Raw genomic sequence first — 21,743 nt, forward strand, 5'->3', positions numbered from 1 at the left:
TAATTATAAGTAAGGGGGTGCTCATCTCTCTTTCTTTATATTAGTATTTACATAAACTGCCCCTTCATGTCCTTTGAATAATACCCTTTAGGTGGGATCAAGTTGGGCCAGGTAACCGCTGTTAATTTTACGGAGTTACATGAGCCATCTCAGGAATCATGTGACTTACCCAAGAAGATATTTCCAAAGCTGTGTGTTTTTCTGGCATTTATGCAAGCTTTATTTTAATGAATTTTATTTTCTGAATTCTTAATTCACATCATTTCTCTTTATAGTGTTTGATCACACCAGTGTTTTTCCTTACTGTTATATAAAGAATGGGGGGTTACTTCCTTCTTAACCAATCAGGTTGCAGGAAAAGCAAAGCTCTTAGATCATTTCTGGACAGCTGATCCTAACTCAATTTCCTTTCCACCTCAATGGAGATTAGGGTAGATGTTGGCACAGTAAGAACTGTCAGCTTAAAGACAGGAGGTTTGTATCTCTGATCACTACGAACGAAGTATGAAGGCATCTCGGAGCAAGTGTTATTTGTGTGGCTAAGTGAACAGATTTCCACCTCTTGTGGGATTTGAGTACAAGCTGACTGCAGGAATGTGTCCCTTGGGGCCTGTTCCCAGGCTCCCCAGGAAGTACCCAGCAAGGCTCTGGGACCTGGTGAAGACCATACTTGAACTTGTGTAGACCAAGCTTCAGACAGAGGCTGCCCCCGACTCCTGCCCTAAATCTTGGGCTTTGGCAGCCCTGTGACATGCCAACATAATTAAGCTACTCATGATGTCACAAGAAGGAGAGAACACTATAAATGGCACCCAAGGTCTCCAAGGGCTATGAAATCAAAGGGTTGGTACTGCTGGCAACATTTCTTGGCCCAAAGAAGGTCCATGGTGAGAAGACAGAGCTGAAGTGTAAGTGGGGCGACTCATTTAAATCCGTAAGCCTCACCTCATTAATCTGGGTGATCGGGACATCAGACATCAGACCACCTCCTATGAACAGGCCTTTTTGGTTGATGCTTAAATAGCCTCCTAGCCTCCATTGTGGCTCCATAATTGTGACCTTATAACAGTTACCATGGAAAGAATTCCTAGATTATAAATAATGGCAATGTGAGTTTCCTAGTTACCAAGTGTATTTATAAAATGAATTCCAAAGGTACATGACATTTAATTCCAGCCTATTTTTAGAAACTAAAGGATAATAAAGGAAAATACCTTTTTTTTTTCAGAAAGAAAGAATTGTACTATTTTTCCAAATGTAGTTATAGAGCAGTAGATCTATATGCCTATTGGGAAAAATCAAGGGTTTTTAGTAATACACTATTCATGGGGGTCAAGGAAAGCATTTGCCGTGACAGATTTCAGGGTTAAATCAAATTACTGTGACTGTGTATTGGAATCAGATTTATAAAAATTATCTTGGAAAAAACACATAATGTCCCTTGATGACCTCATCAGACATCTAAATATTTTGCAAAATATTTTTATTAAAAGAGAGCCATTATTTCTCATGCAGACCTCTTGAAAACAAAGGCTTCCCTAGTCTGAGGAGTCATGAACCATAAAAGGGGAGAGAGGATTCCTAAGGAACTGATTACGTAAGAAAAGCCACCAAAAGGGCTTTACATCACTTTTTAATGTGCTTCAGAAATGCAAGTTCAAAAAAATATTAAAGCAGTGGAAATGTAGTCATTTCAATGCCTTTCAAATATTTTGTCTTTTCTGAACACTATTGCAGGAGATACTTCAAAAAAGTTGGTGCATAATGTTTCTTCAACATGGTTGCAAGTTCTCATAATTGGGGGATTTTCTCCTTTGAGAATCTTGAATTGAGCTGTATCTTTTTGTCTCGTTCTCTGAAACATGACATTCAGAAACTTAATAACTGGAACCTCTTACATTAAAATTCTTCTCTTTCCGTGTATATTTAATGCATCATATATATCTGTAAGTTCTTTCAGTTCAATTTCAATAAATATTAGTTTTCTGCGGCTACTGTAGCAAATTACTAACAACTTAGTGGCTTCAAAGAATGCAAATTTATTATCTAGCAGTTCTGTAAGTCAGACGTCTGACACGGTCTCACTGGGCAGGGCTGCATTCCTTTGGGAGGTTCTAGGGCAGAATCCATTTCCTCGTCTGGCAGCTTCTAGAGGGGCTGGCATTCTTTGGCCGATGGTCCCCTTCCTCCATCTTCAAAGCCAGCTTCGGTGGGTTGAGTCCTCATGTCCTCACATCACGTGAAGAACCTTTGTGTATCTCCAAGGCTATCTAGACTTCAGTTTAAGGCCACCTCTTGTCACCGTCTTCTCTCAGCTGGAGTATCACAGCATTATCCTTTCTGGAACCCTGGATGTACTTTCCTCCCAACCTTCTTTCCTCCAATATTATGCTTATTGCAGCCAGAGGGACATTTTGTAAATTGAAGTCATGCCTTTTTTCTACTAATCCCCTCCGAATGGATTCCCACTGTTCCTGGGAGAAAGATGAGAATTCTCAGCATTGCCTATGGGCCTTACATGGCCCAGAACATCCTGGCCTCTGCAGGCACTCACCATGGAGAAACCTCCTGGACCGTAGCTCTCTCCCTTCTGCCTCAGAATCTTCCTCTCACTGCCCTCCTTCTGGAATGTTCTTTCCTCCTTCCTTCTTTTCCTGCTGTGCTCTATTCAAATTTCAGGACTTCAGCTGGAATTTTGCTTTCTTGGGAACATTTTCCAGATTCCAGAGAGGTTAAATCCTCTGTAACAGAGGTACCCAAGTGTCCGGGTCTGTCTGCACAGTCCAAGTCTGTGCCGGTTGTCTGGTGTCTGCCCCTTCTCTTTCACTGATCTAAGGCACCTGGTCTCAATCTAGAATCCACTTTAATACATGCTGAACGCACATTTCATCAGGATTATACCAACAACTGAAAGTGCATATTATTTTATTTTTTAATATCTATTTCCTTAGAATACCTGTAAAAAATAGGAAGGCAATAACATGTGTGTTGTGTCCATCATGGAATTCCATACCCAGCAGAATGGAATGCTATTCTTTAAAAAAAAATTCCCAGGGATAAAATGGTTGCAGATCTTGCTTTACTTTGCATTTCTTTGATAACTAGGAAGATAGACATTTTCTTCTCACTATTTATATTTTCATTGTGAATTTTTTTATTCACATCCTGGGCTCTTTCATTTAATATGGTCTTTGTAATGTTATATCTGTGAAGACCTCTATTTATTACAGGTATTAACTCTCTGGTTTACTTGACATCTTCCCTATTATTTTTTCCTTCTTTCTTTCATTTCTGTTGCTTTTCACCTTTGATGATTAACATCTTTATAGTAAAATGTCTGTCAACCAGTTCTTCCATAACTTCATTTCTTGTCTGACATACGTTTTCCAAAATTGTGGAAAATGTGTTTTAAATTTTTTTCCTGCTTTTCTATGTTGATTTTTAGCTCTTAGTCTATGTTTCTTTAGACATATACTACACAATGTGGATTTAAATAATTTTCTCTCCATTTTCTTTGGCTACATAATAAATTTAAAAAATAATTAGTTAAGAAAAAAAAAAAAAAAACCAGGTGCTTCCCTGGTGGCACAGTGGTTAGGGATCCGCCTGCCGATGCAGGGGATACGGATTCGTGCCCTGGTCCGGGAAGATCCCACATTGCCGCGAAGCGGCTGGGCCCGTGAGCCGTGGCCGCTGAGCCTGCGCGTCCGGAGCCTGTGCTCCGCAACGGGAGAGGCCACAACAGTGAGAGGCCCGCGTACCGCAAAAAAAAAAAAAAAAAGTGTATACCTTTTTAGACCAAGTTGAGCTTTAACGCAAGGTTGAGTTTTCTGCTCAGGGCATTGACAAACCATATGCTGACCAAGAGCATATTCCTACGTCTGACTTTTGACCATTAGTTTCCCAAAGCCTCATAATAAACCTCATTCGTATTCTTTCTTTTTCTCAAAGAGCTAAGTAGATTTCAGCCCATTTCTTTTCATTTCTTTGAAATATGGATTAGGGCTCTTGTTTGTTTTACTGCTTTCATTTTTGAGAGAAAAAATGATAAAGGCACCCATGCATTTTTTCAGCACAGCGTGGAGATAGGAATTCTTCATTAGCTACCATATAGCTATTGTATTTCTAACTCCTTTTCCAGTTATTGGAACAAAGTTTGCTCTTAGGGATATGAATAACTGCTATATCCTTTGTGATGACTGTTGTACTGCTTTCTCTGTTCAGCTGACCTTGTATTTTATTTATGTTTTACCTTTTTTTTATTGGAGTGTAGTTACTTTACAGTGTTGTGTTAGTTTCTGCGAATCAGAACTACAGTGAGGTATCACCTCACACCGGTCAGAATGGCCACCATCAAAAAGTCCACAAACAGTAAATGCTGGAGTGGGTGTGAAGAAAGGGGAACCCTCTTCCACTCTTGGTGGGAATGACCTTGTCTTTTATATGTGATGGTGACTTCATTCAGATGGTGTTACAAAATGCCAAACTTGAACATGGAAATAGAAATTGTAAAAAAAAAAAGGAAAAAAAAAAGCAGTTTTGTCTGCTTTTTTAAATTTACGATTTAAGGAGACTTTTTTTGAGTAATTAATGCATTGTAACCTGAAGGACAGACTCAGGTTATATTGAATCACACTTTTAGAAAATGTCCCCTAAGGCTTCCTTGCCCCTCCCCCCCGTAAAATGCATACCATTCATTCAACAAATCTTTACTGATTGTGTCAGTCATCATAGTAGGCTTTGGCATTACAGCACTGAACAAAAAAGACAGCTATCCCTGACCCTTTGTCTGGGTTTGGGGTAATCAGCAGATGAGATCCTCTACATACACCCGTCCCATGTTCCGTTTCTGTAGCCCAGAGTATGCTGGTATCTCTCTTATTTTCTTTTCTCCCAGCCTTTTTGAGGGTGATTTTAATAGTGCATAAAACTGAAACAGGTAAAAAGATATCTTTGAGACCAAGGCCATTCCCAGAAGACGTCGCAGTGTTTAAAGCTGAGGCCACTGGGGCCGACGCTCAAGGTGCCAAGGAGTCCTCCCTATTTCCAAAAAAGGGAGAAAACGTAGGTTGCTCTGGGGCCTCCAAGTAGCAGTTTAGGTCAGACAAACATCCAATTTTTAAAAAATCATCTTTATAATCTAGTGTCTACAGTGAGTCTAATGTCGTCATGTCCAGCATTTAAGTGTTTTACAGATTAACCCATTTGTAATCAAAAAGAAAATTTTCAAAACATCATGAGGCATTTATTTACCAGGCCATTCAGACATGTCGTCAAATTTAATTATTCCAACCAACACTGAGAACAGACTTCTTTACACTTGAGACTTTGCTCCAAACCCACATAGTTAGGGCCGTCATGGATCCTGCAAAAGCAAGTCCAGGGAAAAGGGACTGGACTTTCAGGGAGTCTCTAGTGGGAACGGGAGCCTTTTCCTCCCCAGATCTAGGGGAGGGCTACACATCCCAGACCTTGTACCCAAGGGCAAGGGTCAAACTGAAACCCAAGTTCAGGCTCAGGTTATGGGAAGAAGACGGGACAGCAGTAGGGAAAGGAAGGGGGTGATGGGCTTCTCAGATCTGTCACCTGTGCCCACGACTAACATGAGGGGCGTGATCAGAAATAGAGCTCCGTCCCTGACAGCAGATCTGACAAGAATGGGGTGAGGGTGGGCAGCAAGCCTTGCCGGGGGCCTAGGACAATCCCGCAGGGCTCCAGAGACCCAGAAAGACATACACTCGGACGTTCTGTGTCTGAGCGAGTGGGGGACTTGCTGGAGGTCTCTTCAGGGCACTTCAGCCCCCAGGCACCAGAGCAAAAGACATTTTCAACCCCATTTTTTGTGAGGAAGAACAAATATCCAGCCACTCGCTTTGGACCCGAGGAGAGCAGCCTTAAGTGTGGTCGGTGATGGTGGTGAAGAACTGTCCACATTCAAACCCAGGCCTGGTGAAATGATTCCCCACCTGAACCCAGGGCTAAAATGCTCAGCTTCCACCCAACCAAAGTTGAGTGTGAGCTGACTCTGACCAGGCCCTGGGGGGCAGGCCTGGGCTCCGATGGCACTGGTCCAGTTCCCCAGGGGAGCTCTAGGAATGGGAGCAAGTTCTCCTGTGTGGAGCCTCGGCGAGAAGTTCTGAAATGATTGGGAGGGATGTTGGAAGTTTGGACAGGTTTCGTTAAGGTACTCTTGTCATAGACAGTGGTGTATTTCTGAGGGCAGGGGCCAATGGATGAAGGGAAATGGTAGTAGAAAACTCCAGAAGGATTCAGCACTGAAGTTCTCAAGCCTTCGGGACTGTACCACCCTCTCACTCTTTGGTTTTTCAACAACCCTGCTTCCCCTGCATAAATCTCTTCCTCCATGACTGAGTGGATTTGTTTTTTTAAATTAAAGTGCATTAAAATACATTTTAGTGATAATAGATTGAGATGTTTACAATAAATATAATTAAAAATGTACTGTGCTATTGCAAAGCAAGATGGAAATCACTAATGTACCAATTTAATGCTGCTATAAATAAATAGAACAACTTAAGCTGATAGGCTGAAAATTTCCTACCCGCATTTGAAAAAAAAATTAAATACAATGAAACGCCCTTCAGTAATGTTGTGTATTCTCAGCCCAAGAAAACATTATCTTGATTGAAATTTTTTTCTCTTTGTCCATCTTTCCTAAAGACAAACAAATCTGAACCTGAAGACTCTCTTCCTGGTTTTAATAGCCAAAGAAACTCTCACACTCGGTAAAGGAAGTAAGAGATCTTCTTGCGAGAATTTTTATTTGGGGCAGATTTATGATGTTTGTTTCCTGATTCTTTGGCCCCCTATTGGCTTTTCGGTTGACCCCCATATATATTTCTAACTTGCAACCATCCAGATGGGTTTTATTTAAAGTATTTCACCCAGAGATGTTGAGGAAGGATGACCTTCAAGTACTTCCTTGGTGTCCCCACTCTGAAGCTTAAGCATCATGCCAGACCCGTACTGGGTCCATATCTGTTCAGTCGCATGTCATCTGGCTTCAGTTAATTCTACCCCAATGTTCACAGCAGCACTATTCACAATAACCAATACATGGAAACAACCTCAGTGTCCACTGACAGATGAATGGACAAAGAAGATGTGGTACATATAAATGCAATGGAATACTACTCAGCCATAAAAAAGAATGAAAATGCCATTTGCAGCAACGTGGATAGAACTAGAGATTCTTATACTAAATTAAGTAAACCAGACAGAGAAAGACAAAATCACATGGTATCACTTATACGTGGGATCTTAACCACATGATACAAATGAATTTATTTATAACACAGAAATAGACTCACAGACATAGAAAACAAACTTAGGTTATCAAAGGGGAAAGTTGTTGGGGGAGGGATAAATTGAGAGGTTGTAATTAAGGAACACACACTACTATATATAAAGTAGATAAGCAAGGACCTACTGTATAGCACAGGGAACTATGCTCAATATTTTGTGATAACTTATAAGGGAAAAGAATTTGAAAAAGAATATATATGACTGAATCACCATGCTGTCCACCTGAAACTAACACAACATTGTAAATCAACTCTACTTCAATTGAAAAAAAAAAACGCTGTCTGAGCTGCAGCAAGAGGAAGGTGGCTTGAACACTCAGAGACAGAGAGGTCTGGGGACATGGGTGAGGTCTCCTGAGAACTGATCTCCAGGTTGACAGAACAATGTTGTGTGGGTCACTGGCATTCAGTGCACTTGGCCTTGTTAAGCAGTAGACAGGAAGGTCAGGCAGAGGGAGCAGGGAGCTGTGTGTTCAATGATTAAACCTTTGCTGTTTACATACGTTTTTGCGTCAAGACCTCAACTGCAAACCCCGGTAGACCCGGGAGAAGAAGGGCGATGAAACCATTGCTGCTACTGTCATTTCAAGAAGTTGAAAAGAGGAAACAAATGAGACATGTTTGTTCTTCAAGACAGTTCTTGCTTTGTCCATAAGCACAGAGTAAAATGGTTTTTATTAAGCAGAGATTCGGGTCTGTGTTCCCGTCTCTCTAATGTCATCACCAGCGAGTCCTGGCTTAGTATCAAAAGGGAACATTTGAATGGGCCTCAGTGCTGTTCCATCAAAGCACTCATTTCCTGGTTTATCTGTTTTTGCCAACGTGATCAAGTTCTCTTTGGGAACACTGTGGTCCAACATTTGGTAACAGCGTTTACACAACACGCACGGCTATTCTCTCAAAAGCCCATTTGTTTATCTGTTTGTTCTTCCCATTCATTCCTTTCACAAACGCTTATTGTGCCGAGAACTGGGCTTTGTGTGGGAGAAAAAGGAGGGGCAGAAACAGATTCTGTCTGCTGCAAATACATATGTCAGCTGAACTGGTCATTCAGGGAACAGTGGCGGATTTGTTTCATTTTGCTTTCGGTAAACTGGAAAGGTTGTCGCTCTGTGGTCCGAGCGCTGAGCTGTTGATTACAAGTTTCGCCCTTTTCTTTGCTCATTTCACGGGCTTAAACCAGAGACTCTTCCAATTTCCTCATCTATATAACTGGGGGAAATAGCCCTAAACTCTCAAGGATTAGCCAACTAGGGATTTCAAAGGATTTGAAAATCTCTTTCATGCTTTTCCTGTATTATTTTACTAGGAGTCTTATTAATATGCTTCATCAGTTATAGTTTGTAAATTATGAGCAATAAGTGACCTGTCCTTTGTTACATTCACCACTATTGGTCTTTATTCTTGATTTAAATTTGCTGTCAAAGGAGTCTTTTTCACGCTTGGGATTTTCCTTTCTGCTCCAAAGATTTCCTTAGCATCAGGAAAGCTATGCCTTCACAGGTCCGCTTCCAAAATATATTGTTTTTGTAGTTATCTAAGGGTTTTACATTATTTCACTACAGGGGAGGGCAAATTTGTTCAAAAGGGAGAGTGAGAGATGGAAGGAAGGAAGGAAGGAATGAAGGAAGGAAGGAAGGAAGAAAGGAAGGAAAGATAAAGCATTTAAATGCCCCTTACAGAAGATGAGAGGTCTAATAGACGACTGCCTGAATATATAGATGGTTCAATGTATTTGTATATGTTGAAGATAACAAAACAGAATTGATGAATCAAATAGTCTAATAAAATTAAAATTCAGAGTCAAAAACATATCTACTGTGTGTGTCCAGGAGCACACAGTACAATGAAAATAGTTCGTAAGCTGTAGTTAAGTAATGAATTATATGTGACTGAGCTTTTTAAAAAGTAATATAGTTTATTATTTTTTTAAGTCGTTATTGAATTTGTTACAATATTGCTTCTGTTTTATGTTTTGGTTTTTTGGCCACGAGGCATGTCGGATCTTAGCTCCCCAACCAGGGATCGAACCTGCACCCCCTGTATTGGAAGGTGAAGTCTCAACCACTGGACCGCCAGGGCAGTCCCTAGTTTGTTTATAATAACATCTTTTTATAATCTCTAATTTCTAAGTATTGCAAACTAAGTCACCCAACTAGCACATTCTATTATTACTGATTTCCTGTGCCTCATAGCCAAAGCATTCTTTATTGCATTTTAAAATCATAAGCATATGAAAACTTCTTTCACTGACAGCATTTTTATACGTTTACTAATAGCGCCTAGTTTTCCGTATGTCCTGTAAGACTATACAATTTGTTTTCATTAGTTATGCCAAAGCTTTATCCCTTTATGGCATCATGGAAAGGATATTTCCCCTTTTTTTTAGACCAAAACACAACATGCTCCATTTTTATCCAAGAATTTCATGGCTCTTTCATTTAACTCACAAACACATTCATTCTGTTATATAGCGTGTCCTGGGAATAATTCCAGGAAGAGTCAGCTTCGTTGCTGCCTTTTTATTTTTAAAGCAACTTTATTTACTTGTAAAACTCTCAAAAGGGCACAAGCGACCACACAGCCTTGATCCAACCATAACCTCTACGCACTGCACGAGTACCTCATGCAATATTAACCAGGTTTGTTTGCGTCTGGGGTGAAATACGGGGTCCTGGGGTGACAACGATCTGTGTGATCAATGAGGGGTTTCCATTTTATGCCTCAGAAGATGCAAGAAAAGCAGTTCTCTGGGCTTTCCTTCTGAGGGCTAACAGGACCAGAGAGTAGGGTGGTGTGAATTCACACACCAACGTGTAGCATCCTAGGTCCATGATCGAAATATCTCCTCCCCTAACTTTTTGGTCCCTCCTACTTCTTTTCATATATCAGAGAGGAAGAAAGAGCCCATTCCATCAGAACTGGCCCTACTACAAGATGTGATGAGACTTTCGAAGGAAAGAAATGGTGCTGTTATGGAAAATAACAGTGGAAAACACCTGACGTAAGGAGGCCTTGAAGCTGAGGTGGGAAGAATGAAGAGACCGCAGTCCCGTGAAATGCAGAGCAGAACATTTCCGGGTGAAGGTAAAGTGAACGAACGGAAGGCCTTCTTATGGAGTAAAACCCCGTGTGTCCGAGGAGAAAAAAGGACCGTCTCTAAAGGCCCATCATTGAGTACCAAGTGCCCTGACGTTGTTTTCTTCATGTTGACTTTCTGTGGCTGGGTTGGTCGAGCTGTTTGGGTAAGTGACTTTACAGACTTCGTCCAATTTGGGAAATTTTTGCATGTTATTTTTTTCAAATACTTTTTCTGTTCCTCTTCTCTTCTCTCCTTTGGGGCCTCCCGTTATACATAAATGAGCCTGCTTGACATTGTCCCACAGACCACTGATTGTGCTCTGTTTGTGTCCATCTTTTTTCTCTCTATTTCATTTTGGATAGTTTCTTTTGCTATGTTTTCAAGTTCTTTTGCTAGTTTTTCAAGTACTTTTCCTCTGCCATGTCTAGTCTGCTACTAATCTCATCAAGTATGTTTTTCTCCTCAGCCACCATAGTTTTCATCACTAGAAGTTTTGGGGGTGTTTTTGTTTGTTTGTTTTTTCATTTGCAGTGACATGGAGGGACCTACAGATTGTCATACCGAGTGACATAAGTCACACAGAGAAAGACAGATATCATATGATATCACTTACATGTGGAATCTAAAAAAAGGGTACAAATGAAGTTATTTACAAAATGGAAATAAAGTCACAGATGTAGAAAACAAACTTATGGTTACCAAGGGGGAAGCGGGGGAGGGATTAAACTGGGAGATTGGGATTGACATACACACACTAGAAGTTTGATCTGAGTCATTTTGTATCTTCTGAGTCTGTTGTTAACATGCTCGATTTTTCCTATACTGTAGTTTCTTGAACATAGGGGACACAGTTATAGCAACTGTTTTAATGTGCTTGTATACTAATTCCATCATCTGTGTGATTTTCAGATCTGTCTGGGGTCTGTCCTATTTATCTGCTCCTTTTCATAATGATAATTTTTTTATTGAATGGCAGACAACATGGATCTAGCCCGTGATGAATGTTTCTAGATCCCTATGAATATCCTTGGGCTTTATTCTAAGACACAGCTACATCCCTGGGAACAGTTTGATCGTTTCACGTCTTGCTTTCAATGGGGCCAGAGCAGCCTTGAGTCCAAGGCTAGCGATGCCCACTTCTCAGGCAAGACCCCTCGCAGAGCCCTACCGATGCCCTATAAATTAGAACTGTTTTTCTCTCCGGTTGGTGGACAGCCTTGTGTGAGCTCCAGAGACTACTGACTATTATCCTGATGCTTCTGGATAGTTCTTTCTGCAGCCGAGGGGGGTTTCCTCGTGAGCAGGCAATGACCCTCAGCTGAAGACATGTGGGGACCACTCTTCAGCCCCCTCCCTCACTCCTCAGCTCTCTTCTCCCTGGCACCCCTCGGGGGCGTTATCCACTTTGGACTCTATGGATTGTCAGCTCCACCTCCTCAACTGGGGGAAAAAAGCCAGGCTTCTCCTGCGGTATCGCCTTCCTACCCTGCAGCCAGAGACATCCTCCTGGCAGGAAATGGTGGCAATTACAGACCTTATCCTGTGTGCTTCCCATCTCTAAGGATCACTGTCTTGTGCTGGCTGATAGCCAATGTCAGAAAACCCTTGTTTCATATTTTTCAGTTTCTTCTGTTGTTTCAGGTAGGAGAGAAACCCAGTCCCTGTAACCTCCTCTGGGCCAGAAGAAGAATTGAAAAAATCAAGACCTATTTTTATAAAGTTATAAAAGGCCCTTAGGTGAGTGCAAGGAGGGGATAGATGGAGCAAAGGATCATCAAAAACTGTCTCAAAAATGACAAAGTTAAATAAAATCACACAGAGAACGACAGAATTTATTAATGTCTTTCAGAGTGCCAGTGCCTATTCTAAGCACTTATATAAATCGTCTCACTTATTACTCTAAACAACCTTTTGAAGTAGGTACTTTAAAAACTTCCATTTTATAGGGGAGAAAACTAAGACACAGAAATTAGGTAAATTGTCCAAAGAGCTGGGAGTTGAACCCAGCTTACCGAGCTTAAGAGTCTGGACTCTAACAGGGCAGAATACCTTCAAAAGTTACTTAGGACTGAATAGTAGCAACTAGGACGCTAAGGAAGAACATGGCCTCGCGCTGCCTTTGCTAGATGTTCAGCATTATGATTATTAGTCATACCCTTATTTTTTTCTCGAGGCCACTGCCGTCTAGGGAAACAGGACTCTGCATCATTATGAAATCATGCTACTGGGCTGTCCCTACCCCTGGCAGGCAGGCGGGCACACTTTTCTCCATCTCTCTGAACACTGCCATGCAGAAACCTTCTGCCTTGCTTCTCAAGTGACAACAACAACAACGTTTCCTCTTTTCTGCCTATTTTATGAGCTGTTTATGCTCAATGCACCTGTCAGAATCAATGTACCACACTATATAAAGGCATACACAGATAAACATCTTATGCCCGCAAAGTTTATGCAGTAGCTCAGTTAGGAATATGATTTTTTAAGTAATTGAGGTCCACCCACCCAGCCCATCTCTGATGCTCTTGAAGTCATATGATATCTGCACAATGGTCTGCGTGGATTTCATTTACCATCCCCCATCTGTTACGCTTTGCTATAAAGTTGGACGGGCTGCGGTTGTAGGTGGAATGTAAACTTGTGGTGGGATGTAGAAGGGCACATGGTGTATGGATTTGGAGTCTGAGAGACGCACACACCCTGCAGTAGAGCCCTGAGGTCACCCAGCTCCACCTGGGAAGCCCCTTCTCAATCCTGTGTCTTCTGCACCCTGGGTATGGACCCTTCTCCGAGTCACACCAGCACCGTCTGGGTCATGCTCCTTCCATCACCAGGGTTGACATCCCTGAAACCTTTCTTTAAGAGTCATCGTACAACTTTGTAACAAAAAAAACATGTATCTGAATATTTACTGAGGAAGAGAAATAAAACTAGGATCCTGTAACTTGAGGGACAAAAGAGAATGATTCAGAGTGACCCCAGGTTCAAAGGTGTGGTAACTCTCCAGGTAACACTCACAGATTAGAAAGTGTATCAGTCAGGATAGTGTAGGGTGTGGTGCTTACTAACAAATACCCACACACACACACCTTCTCGATTATGTTGCATGTCCATCTGGGGTCAGTCTTATCAGTGTTATCCTCAATCTGGGACCTATCCAGATGGGGCCACTCTCTGGGACTTAGTCAGTCTTGACACAGGAGGAAAAGAGAGTCAATGGGAGCCGTGAGCTGGCTCTTAAGGCTTCTGCTCAGAGATGATGTATGTTACATCCTCTCTCATTACACTGTCCACACAAATGACAAGCCACTCGGCCAGGTTGGGGTTGGATTTACACAATCCTCCCAAGTCTCCTCTCAGAAGAAACACTTACGATGCCATGGCCACACCTGATGTCCACGGGCAAGGAGGTGTCATCGCCCCAGGGAAGGAAAGTGAGTACCTTGAACAATAATAAAGTCTATCCCCCAAGAGTAAGGGCTTTTTCCATCAAGGCAGGCTTCACAGGTGACTAAATACTCACGCTTACAGTCCCCTCCAGCGATGAAAGAGCCGCAAACTGCAAATCCCCGGGCACAAAGTAAAATGCCGTCGCATACATGGAATTTCAAGAATTAGCACTGGAGTGGCTAAGCTGCTGCTTTCATCAGGATGTTGGCTGCTGGGAAGGAGAGCGGGACCCTCAGTCCTCACATCAGCAATTATCACATGGGTCTAAATTATTCAGACTGGCATCCGCAGGGTAACACTCAGCTCCCGCCCCATCCTGTCCTTGTAACGCAGGCATGAAACATTCAGAACATAGATGTCAGTCAATAAAGAGAATAAAAGCCATGCTCCTATCAGGGGCTCGAACAAAGATGTTCTCTCAGTTTAAGACCCTACCGCCCTGGGGAAACAAGGTAAAATAGAGTTTAATTGTCTCATTTAAGAAACTGAGACTATTTTATTCACATAAAAATGTCTTAGATAAAAAAAAATACAATTGCTGAGACCAGAGACAACACCCAAGGGAGGAGCTCTCTGAATCGGCTGCAAGTGTTAAAAGCTTCATTCCCCTCTGCCAGATGTGGGCTGAAGATCAATTGAGATACAGAATTAAGAACAAGTAGCCGCAGAGAAGACTGGACAGTGGAGCCTGCAGGGAAAGCCTGGCTCACAGGAGAATTCTGGACGCAGTGGAACAACTTTGAAAGCAGAACACGTAGCATGGAAATGTTGTAATTGTCTTCACAGCCATTGCAGACAACACGCTGATGCATTAAAAAGTCCCTGGCAGAGAGCATCAGATTCTCAGGGCATAGACTCCACTGGCTAACCATCAATTCCAGAAACTGCCACTTCTGCAAAGCTTTCGCTGACTGGGATGGGGCTCTACACGGGAGAGCCCACTATAATGCTGCTGTAATTGCGTTCTTGTTTACGTCATCACAAATAGTGCACTGGCACCGCGTGTAGGCTGTGCAAAGCGTGTTTACATTATTCTGTTACACAGACAAGAGAATGTCAGGAACTCTTCTTCTCTAATTTTGTTAAGATCCTTGTTTATTGACGTATAGCTGAGTTATGATGTTTCAGGTGTACAGCAAAGTGATTCAGTTATGCATATATATATATCTATTCTTTTTCAGATTCATTTCCATTATAGGTTATTACAATATATTGAATATAGTTCCCTGTCCTATACAGTAGGTCCTTGTTTTTTTATCTATTTTATATACAGTAGCGTGTATATGTTAATCCCAAACTCCTAACTTAACCCTCCCTTTCTGGTGACCATTAGTTTGTTTTCTTTGTCTGTGAGTCTATTTCTGTTTTGTAGATAAGTTCATTTGTGTCATATTTTAGATTCCACATGTAAGTGACATCACATAATATTTGTGTTTCTCTGTCTGACTTACTTCACTTAGTATGATAATCTCTAGGTCCATCCATGTTGCTGCAAATGGCATTATTTCATTCTTTTTTATGGCCGAGTAGTATTCCATTGTGTATATATATACCACATCTTCTTTATCCATTCCTCTGTCGATGGACACTTAAGTTGCTTCCATGTCTTTGCTACTGTAAATAGTGCTGCTATGAACATAGGGGTGCATGTATTCTTTCAAATTAAAGTTTTTGTCTTTTCTGGATATATGCCCAGGAGTGGGATTGCTGGATCATATGGTAGCTCTATTTTTAGTTTCTCATCTGGGACTTTTTAAAAGAGCGATTGGAAGAGGGTTGTGGTCCAGTCTCAACTGCCGAGTCTGGACAGCCCCCCGCCACATGTTGACATGAGGTGTGCACTGTGCCGGGCACAGTGGGTACATCCATGCAGCAGTCCTGGCCTTGTGGAGCTTCTGCTCTAACTCTGTGATTTCCTAGACTGCGACCTGTAAGAAGAAATACACTTCATGTGGCAGAACCGTATGTGTGTGCATCTGCACACACACACACACACACACACACACAAACACTGGAACAAAAATTTCACCAAGTAATGACTGTCTTTACCGAATGTGATAAATGCTGACTTTGTTTCTATCCTATTCAATTTGATGGAAAACATAATGATCATGACCAACTAAAATGATTGCACAACAACCCACTGGGCTGTAACCCGTGTGGAGAAGCCCTGGTACCAAGCCTTACCCAGGGCGTAGTTACCTGAGGATGGCGTGACTGCAGCAGACAAGGATGGACTGATGGACAGATGAACAGGGCAGGGCCCCGGGGGTGTGGGCATGCAGGAGCAGGAAGGATGTGCTTTCTCTCCCCTCCTGAGCCCGTCCCACCTCCACTCTGCTCTTAAACACACGCCACCCATTTCGTTACTGTGCACGCTTCCTCGGGGCCACAGGCAAAAGTTGGAGAAGTCCACGGTTCTCCCAGAACCTGACACCAAGGCAGAGGGAACAGACCCAGTGTTGACCCAGGAGATTCTCCATCTGGTCCTGGGGGGGAAGGAAGCCTGCTTCCTGTGCACCCCGCCCCGCCCAGGTGCTGCTGCATCTGAGACTGTGTGCAGGGTACACACGTGCATTCCTCTACGAAGTTCAAAACACTGATGGACACAGCCTCCCTGGAAATCCTTGCAGACCGCGGGCACTTCAGGGGACCCTGGATAACAGCGAGGTCTCTCTCCTCCTCCCTCCTGGGGGCACACGCATGCACGGCGCACACTGAGACACCCGCTGGCACAAGTCCACTTAGGGCTGCCCACATTCCGAGGTCCACACTGTCCAGATTCATTATTCTCTCAGCCCCTTTTTCCCTCTCCCTGCTTCCAGCTGACCTGGCAGTGAACCCAGGCTTGAATCCTTCGGCCATTGTCTATTTAGTATTCCGTCCTGGTGGAGAAGGTTCCACTGAAACAGAAGCGCAGTGAAACAGGGGCAGCTGGGAAAGGATGTTGACAAACAGGCGAGGACACATCACTTCACGACCAAACCGATCTCCTTCCCACATGTACAAATGCAAGTAGAGATATTTTGGGTTCAGACCAAACACAAAATAATTCTGCAGGGCCACTGACCACAAAAGTCATCATCGAGTGGACCACATCCTTTCCTCCCTAAGTCAGAAGAAGGGCCTGGGATCTTTCTCAGAATAGATGGTCTAAAGAACACTTTAATAAGATTAAAGACTGATTCCCAAATTGAGGTCAGACTTGCTTGAATACGCCATTCCTGACATATACGTACATGAAGGAATTCTAGGAAGAAACCCCAATGCACTGTTAATTTGACATAAATATTTATTTTGTGGAGAAATTGTGATGCTAAGCCCAGAACCTCCCATAACAGATGACATTTAATGAGCATTTACATCACATACGAGCGAGATGCCATTGGCTCGATTTCATAAAGAAGAAATGGCGAGACACAGAGGTTAACTAACTTGTCCAGAAACCCACGGCGAGTGGTAGATTCAAGGTGTGAACCCAGCTCGTCTTGCCAGTCTGCACGCTTAACGACAAAAACACATCCTCTCCGGATTGTACCCCACTCTAAGGGGCTAAGAGTCACTGTTTATTATTGGCCCATAATTATTGTCCTATAATGTTGCCCTGTAAGCATAATATAATGACTTGAATGCTGCTCTATTAAAAACAACCAGATGCTGTCTATCTGGAAAAGAGCATATGAAACACGAAGACCATTATCTAAATGAATTCCCCAAGCCCAGGGATAAAACTAGCTTCACTGGAAGGCTTAGGATAAATGGCTTTGTTCATTAACAAATACAGGCGAAACGATAAAACAACTGGCCATACTGCCTTGTTCTGAGGCATCATCTCTCCTGGTGAAACATGGCTGCACAGGTCCAAACCTGTTGCTTCCACTGGACGGCATCCAATTCTTCAGTTTATCATCAGATCCATCAGTGGGTTTGTTGGGTGGAAAAGAAAACTCATTTGATTTTTCTATTGGTCGGCAAGGATAAGGGATTATATGGGAATAAGCTGCAGTTATTTTATTTGTGGGCAGAGGAAAACAATCTAGTCTCTGTCTGTTATTCCTCTGGCTTTATCTTTTCTCTCACCTGGAAACTTTGATGTCAAAAATTTATCAATTTCCAAACAGTTCTGATAGCCAAGCAACGCACACCTGAAGGATTCACTGTATAAGAAGTAGATACATAGCCTTTTTCTAGAAAAAAAAATACCTCTGATTTTACTGAGATTAGAGAGTCAGTGTACAGTACAGTTGCTTAGAAACTTTCCTTTCTCACACGCAAATGCAACATAAAATAGCTTCAAACAAAGGGATCAAGTGTTTCTAAATAAAAGATATCTTCCCAATGACCAAATCCTTTGCCAAAGGTGACAGATCCTTTAATATCTCTGTTCTCAAAGACAATCTTTTGTCTTATGTCATGGATACAAGCTGGAACCATGCAGAGATGTTACCTTTGTTGTTTATCTTAAAAGCACTTCCAATCACTTTGCTTTCTAATTCATAATACAAGCTTAAGGCATCTAGATCTGATTCAAGGCTCATTTATAAAGTTTTCTTTTTTGCCAATGCTGTTAGGAAACATTCTGGCTGAACTTCTGGCCATGTTTTATCTTCGGCTGCATTTTAATTTGAGATTTGACTGGTCGAAAACCTGTGGGACACAAGATTATAACAGGGCGCCTCTCCTGTTCCTGACCCTGCAGGTGAGTGTGTGCAGAATGGGTTTTATTACGCCTGCAAATGGCTATGGTTATTTTCAGGTCTTTGCTGCAGGGATAAACATCTTTGAGTGTTTTACCTCTATTTTCAAATTGGTCTGAATACTGAACAAGATTCAGAAAACCATTTAACTGGGTGAGATCTCAGGTTTCTGAAATTTCCCAAGCTCGAATCTCACCCTACACCCTGGCTCCCCTTGGCTTTCTCTCCGGGACAGTATTCAGTGTTAAGTCAGTGCCTGTCACATCTGAAAGGCTCTTTATATAATTGCTGAATAAATACAGGGATCAATATAAATTACATTTCATAGTTACTTTTCTTTTATAGTATAGATTATTTTTATCATTTTAAAATAAAACGTATACACAGAAAAACACTCAGAACAAAGGCACAGCTCAGTGAAGGATGGCAAGATGCACACCCACCCTTCAGGTATGAAAATAGACCTTTTTAGACGCTGCTGAAGCCCTTCCACAGGGCCCGTCTCCCACAAAGACCCCCTCTCCACCCAGACTCTAGTGGTCATCACTCCCTTGTATTTTTTTCTGGTTTATTCACCCCAGTGTGCACCCTACCTGCTATTGTTTAGGTTTGCCCATTTAAAAATTCAATTCATCTTTTAAGTCTCTTTTAAGTCACGTTACCTTGCTCATCCCTCTATTTTCCAGGAAACCTGGGAAACACCATTAACCCAGTAATGCTCCCCACAGGCTGGTTCTTGCTGATTGCATTGCTTTCGTGCCGTCCAGCAAGCTCCCTGCCCTTTGTATCTGCTGCCCACCAACAGCTGAATCTAATGTCTTGGTCAGACCTAGCTTTGATCCCTTTGGCAAGAGCGTGGGTAGCACCGTACTGTTTCCTCAGGAGGCACATACCATCTGAAAGTTCACTCATTTTTGATGGGAGCCCTTATTAACCTAGATGCATTCCTTCACTGGGGTTGCAAAATGATGATTCCTAATTCTATCTTTTTTAATTACCTGGAATAATTTTACAGGGAGAAACATTCTCTCCTTTCTTACTTGGTTATCCAACACTACATTTTGTACTTTAAAAACCAGGACAAATGCCTAATTCTTTTCTTACACTTACCCAGTTTTCAAGGCAAAAAATGTTTCCCTGTCAGCTCCAAAATGCAACAAATTCTTATTTTTTAATATCATTATGAACTCATAAATGTAAACCTATTTGACGGATTTAATTCATCACAATTTTTATCTTTTTGCAGCTCAAATGGTTCCATCTTTGTGCAGTAGGAGCCTTTTAATATTGGTTCCTGAGTGTTTTGACCTGACTGTACTACCCTCTGATAGCTTCCTTCTGCCTGTGTTGCCAAGATGTACCAGCTCTACATCGAAGGTTACCTACTTCACACCTGGAATCAGCCATTTCTCCAAGAAACCCAGCTTTCTTTTAAGAAAAATAATAATGCAAGGCCACAGTCTGGGCATTAGAAATGGTCGTTTGTACCTGGTTGGTCATGGTTTTTAGGTCTTTCTATTGGAAAGAGTTAGGAAAAATGATGGAGAGTAGATAACTTAATTATCTATTTAAAGATAAAATACTTCTTGAGCGCATACCAACATTTCCAACTTAAATTCAGGTCCAAAGAGTTTATATTTGACCTACTCTATGTGAACTCTCTGGCTTCTTTCCTTCATACCGAGAATCCTGGGTCTCAAAGACAATGATGACAAAACATTTATAAAATCCCATAATACTCACTGCTTTTCCACATTACAGAAATAACAGTCTCAGAATAACAATACTTAGTTACCACTACCAATTTTGATAATTAAAAATAGTTTAGAATTCATATTGGTACCCAAATTCTCTCTCCAGTGTTTGTTTTGTCCTTTAATACATGGTCATGTCATATATCCATTTCATACTGTGCTCTCTCCTTTATTCCTCATCTAGTCTTATTTTTAACAGTGATTATACACTTAGTTCTCTCTACTAGTTCTTTTTTTTTTTTTTTATTTTTTTTTTTTTAACATCTTTATTGGAGTATAATTGCTTTACAATGGTATGTTAGTTTCAGCTTCACAACAAAATGAATCAGTTATATATATACATATATTCCCATATCTCTTCCCGCTTGCGTCTCCCTCCCTCCCACCCTCCCTATCCCACCCCTCCAGGCGGTCACAAAGCACCGAGCTGATCTCCCTGTGCTATGCGGCTGCTTCCCACTAGCTATCTACCTTACGTTTGGTAGTGTATATATGTCCATGCCTCTTTATCGCTTTGTCACCGTTTACACTTCCCCCTCCCCATAGCCTCAAGTCCATTCTCTAGTAAGTCTGTGTCTTTATTCCTGTTTCACCCCTAGGTTTTTCATGACATTTTTTTTTTTTTTTAAATTCCATATATATGTGTTAGCATACGGTATTTGTCTCTCTCTTTCTGACTTACTTCACTCTGTATGACAGACTCTAGGTCTATCCACCTCATTACAAATAGCTCAATTTCGTCTCTTTTTATGGCTGAGTAATATTCCATTGTATATATGTGCCACATCTTCTTTATCCATTCATCCGATGATGGACACTTAGGTTGTTTCCATCTCTGGGCTATTGTAAATAGAGCTGCAATGAACATTTTGGTACATGACTCTTTTTGAATTATGGTTTTCTCAGGGTATATGCCCAGTAGTGGGATTGCTGGGTCATATGGTAGTTCTATTTGTAGCTTTTTAAGGAACCTCCATACTGTTCTCCACAGTGGCTGTATCAATTTACATTCCCACCAACAGTGTAAGAGGGTTCCCTTTTCTCCACACCCTCTCCAGCATTTATTGTTTCTAGATTTTTTGATGATGGCCATTCTGACTGGTGTGAGATGATATCTCATTGTAGTTTTGATTTGCATTTCTCTCATGATTAGTGATGTTGAGCATTCTTTCATGTGTTTGTTGGCACTCTGTATATCTTCTTTGGAGAAATGTCTATTTAGGTCTTCTGCCCATTTTTGGATTGGGTTGTTTGTTTTTTTGTTATTAAGCTGCATGAGCTGCTTATAAATTTTGGAGATCAATCCTTTGTCAGTTGCTTCATTTGCAAATATTTTCTCCCATTCTGAGGGTTGTCTTTTGGTCTTCTTCATGGTTTCCTTTGCTGCGCAAAAGCTTTTAAGTTTCATTAGGTCCCATTTGTTTACTCTTGTTTTTAT

The 21,743-nt window shown here is 41.6% G+C and overlaps 1 long non-coding RNA gene across 2 annotated transcripts; it reads left to right on the plus strand.

The window, feature by feature from the left end:
• The first annotated feature begins 861 nt into the window (after positions 1-861).
• LOC141277008 (uncharacterized) lies at positions 862-20,216 on the plus strand. Of its 2 annotated transcripts, none has more exons than XR_012327530.1 (4): positions 862-908; positions 10,218-10,570; positions 18,426-18,553; positions 19,798-20,216. It is a non-coding gene; the product is annotated as an uncharacterized lncRNA (long non-coding RNA). The 2 variants fall into 2 exon arrangements; XR_012327529.1 differs by lacking the exon at positions 19,798-20,216 and adding an exon at positions 12,049-12,144 and having other exon boundaries at positions 18,426-18,443.
• The last annotated feature ends 1,527 nt before the right edge of the window (positions 20,217-21,743 follow it).

The sequence above is a fragment of the Tursiops truncatus genome, chromosome 18 (assembly GCF_011762595.2).
Source record: "Tursiops truncatus isolate mTurTru1 chromosome 18, mTurTru1.mat.Y, whole genome shotgun sequence".
In the NCBI taxonomy this organism is placed as follows: Eukaryota; Metazoa; Chordata; class Mammalia; order Artiodactyla; family Delphinidae; genus Tursiops; species Tursiops truncatus.